Source organism: Triticum aestivum, chromosome 5A (genome assembly GCF_018294505.1).
Source record: "Triticum aestivum cultivar Chinese Spring chromosome 5A, IWGSC CS RefSeq v2.1, whole genome shotgun sequence".
Lineage (NCBI taxonomy): Eukaryota > Viridiplantae > Streptophyta > Magnoliopsida > Poales > Poaceae > Triticum > Triticum aestivum.
The window spans coordinates 659,980,988-659,984,611 of record NC_057806.1 but is presented as its reverse complement, the minus strand read 5'-3'; positions in this window follow the sequence as shown (position 1 = coordinate 659,984,611).

Here is a 3,624-nt window from a genome sequence, read left to right as displayed (position 1 = left end):
ATGATTTGGAGTTAGCAGCCGTAGTGCATGCTTTGAAGACTTGGAGACATTTTCTCATCAGAAACCATTGTGAGGTATACACGGATCACAAGAGTTTGAAGTATATCTTCACGCAGAAGGAGTTGAATCTCAGGCAGAGGAGATGGTTGGAGCTCATTAAGGATTATGACATGAAGTTGCATTATCATCCCGAAAAGGCTAACGTAGTAGCCGATGCGTTGAGCCGCAAGAGTCATGCCAGTACACTCATGACCGGAGAGTTACCCAAGGAGTTAGCAGAGGATCTTCGCGAGCTATGTTTGGAGATAGTTCCGAGACGCTATGTAGCAGCATTGGAGATTCAATCTACTTTGATGGATAAGACCAGAGAAGCTCAGAAGACGGACAAGAAGATTGTCGAGATAAAGGAAAGGATGAGAAAGGAAAGGCTAAAGGATTTCATGAGGATGAGGACGATACCTTATGGTTTGAGGACCGCGTTTATGTGCCAAATGATCAGGAGATCAGGAAGCTGATTTTGTAGGAGGCCCATGATTCGCCATATTCGATTCACCCAGGAAATACTAAAATGTACCTGGATTTGAAGGATAGTTTCTGGTGGACCAGAATGAAGAAGGATATTGCAGAGTATGTAGCAGTTTGTGATGTATGTTAGAGAGTGGAGGCAGAGCATCAGAAGCCAGCAAGATTGCTACAACCATTGTCGATACCCGAATGGAAGTGGCACAAGCTAGGCATGGATTTTATCATGGGATTGCCCAGGGCTTGTTCAGGCTATGACTCGATATGGGTTGTAGTCGATCATTTGACGAAAGTAGCTCATTTCATCCCAGTGAAGACCACTTACACCAGTGCTAAGTTGACAAAGATATACATGACCAGGATCGTATATTTGCATGGAGTTCTGAGGACCATTGTATCAGATAGAGGAACCCAGTTTACCTCAAAATTTTAGAATCAGTTGCATGAAACTTTGGGAACCAGGCTAGAGTTCAATACAGCTTTTCACCCGCAGACAGATGGACAGACTGAGAGAGTCAATCAGATTTTGGAGGACATGTTGAGAGCTTGTGCACTAGACTATGGATCTAGTTGGGACGATAATTTGCCGTACGCAGAGTTCTCTTACAACAACAGCTATCAAGCCAGTTTGAAGATGGCCCCTTTCGAAGCATTGTACGGAAGGAGGTGCAGGACACCATTGTTGTGGCATGAAGTTGGAGACTGACAGTTGTTTGGACCAGATTTGATTAAAGAGTTTGAAGAGAAGGTTAAGCTGATTCGCAATAGACTCAAGGTAGCCCAGTCCAGGCAGAAGAGTTATGTGGATTCTAAACGCAAGGAGACAATTTACGAAGTCGGAGACAGAGTGTATCTTCGTGTATCACCACTCCGAGGAGTGAAGCGTTTTGGAGTTAAGGGAAAGTTAGCACCACGTTTTGTGGGACCATACAAAGTTTTGGAACATATGGGAGAAGTTGCTTACAAGTTGGAATTGCCCGAAGGATTTTCAGGAGTTCACGATGTGTTCCACGTCTCTCAATTGAAGAAGTGCCACGCAGAGATGGCTGATATTCCTCTGAGAGATACAGTGCCACTGGAAGCGATTCAGTTGGATACCGATTTGACCTACGAGGAGAAGCCAGTCAAGATTCTCGAGTTTGCCAGCCGAGTTACAGTAGCAAAGTTATCAAGTTCTGTAAAGTTCAGTGGAGCCACCATACTGAAAATGAAGCCACCTGGAAACGCGAGGAAGACCTACGAAAGGATTACCCTCACCTATTTTCTAGCCAACCCGAATCTCGAGGGCGAGATTCATCTTAAGGGGGTAGGTTTGTAACATCCTAAATTTTCAATTTGGAATGTTATACATTAGGTCATCATTGCATATCATATTTTATTGCATTTTGGCTAGATTCTAGAAATTCTACGCAACTCAAGGACCCACGGAGAGAGTTGGGAATTTCGTTATTTTCATATATGAGTTTTCTCGAATTTTGAAAAGAGGATCGTTTGATTTTAATTATTTTCTCTTTGAATATTTCTTCTATAAAAAAATAAGAGAGAGGATAAAATGACTTCCTCAAAATAAAGAAATATTGAGATTTAATATTAGAATTAAATAAGAATTTTATTCGGAGTTTTATCGCTATTTTATTTGAATTAGAAAAAATATGCGTTTTTCAAAATAGCATTATAGGCCCAAATAATTGTTCACCTTGTCCGGCATATTTTTAGAGGACGGGACAATTTTATTTCGGGATTTTTGGAGTCCGTTTAGTATTTCTTTTCTTTCTTTTTCTGCACGTCGGATTTTTTTTAAAACAAAAGTGTAACCGACTCCGGGCCGTACCCGGCCAGGAAACTTCGGGCCGACCTTTTTAAGCCGCGACCCCGGGACCCCGACAGCCCAGCCGCCCCGCGCCCCCTCGCAAACCCTACCCTGAGCCGCCGCCGCCGCCCGAGCCCCGCCGCCCGCGAGCTGCCCCACCGGAGCCCGCTGTCGCCTCGCCGGAATCCCACCGGACTCGAGGTAGCCGCCGCCGGTTTTTCTTTTAAAACCGATCGGTTTTTTATAAACCCTAGTTCATTTTTTTAGATCGGTTCGTCGGTTTTCCGTCGGTTTATTTATTTAGTGAACGTCCGTCCGTTCGTTCGTTTTAACGAATGATTTTCACCATTTAGCCGCAAACAGCGAACGTTCGTTCGTTAGCCTGTTCGTCAGTTTTTCTTTTTCTCGGATTTTTTTGCGATTATTTTCGATCGCGATTTCTGATCTGATTTCCGTTTTAGTTTATCTTTTTGCTCGTTTTTCAGAATCAGGCGATTCAAGCGCCTAGAGTTTCTTCTCGAAGCCCTCTTTCGGTTTAATCAACTTAAACAAGTTTTTGCTATTGTTAAATTTGACTTTAGTCCAGATTAGTAATCGAATCTTTTTCTTTCACAGTTTGAGTTTCGTTGCTTCGTTTGATTTGATTCTTTTTGCAAACCGGAGTTCTTAAGTTGAACTTTCCAGGTTAGATCTTCTTATTTGAATTTTACCTATGCATCTTTTCTTGATTTCTTATTGTATGCTTCTTTGATTGCGATAGAGTACCCGAAGTGTGAAGCGTGCTACTACGAGTCTCTAGGTTTCACGGATTATCAGCAAGGCAAGTAACACTTTGATCATACCTCTTTACTACCCAGTTTTATTGCATTAGATCAATCGTCAAACAATTGCATGGTTAGGATATGATTTAAATTATGGGTTTGGGAAGTAGATGAGGTAGTACCTATTCACCTGTTTATTATCAAACCTATGGGAGTTACTTCTATGTTGATTATATTGCTATGCTATGCTCGTAGACGTGGTTTGGGTTTGAGTATATTCATGACAGATATGAGTATTGTTAATTAATGGTTAACTTAAGGTGGCAACTTTAATACACATCTGGGTGGATTGAGGCACCTGGGGAACCCAATGTTGCCTGTATTTTTGGAAATCCCAGGGTACTGTGTGATTCTCCTATGGACTGCCACCCAGGCTCAAAGGGATCATAAGATTATTCATGCTAGAAACTTCCGTGTGCAACCACATGCCATTATGGGCTCTGGCATAGTTAGGTAAGTTGTGGGAAACCT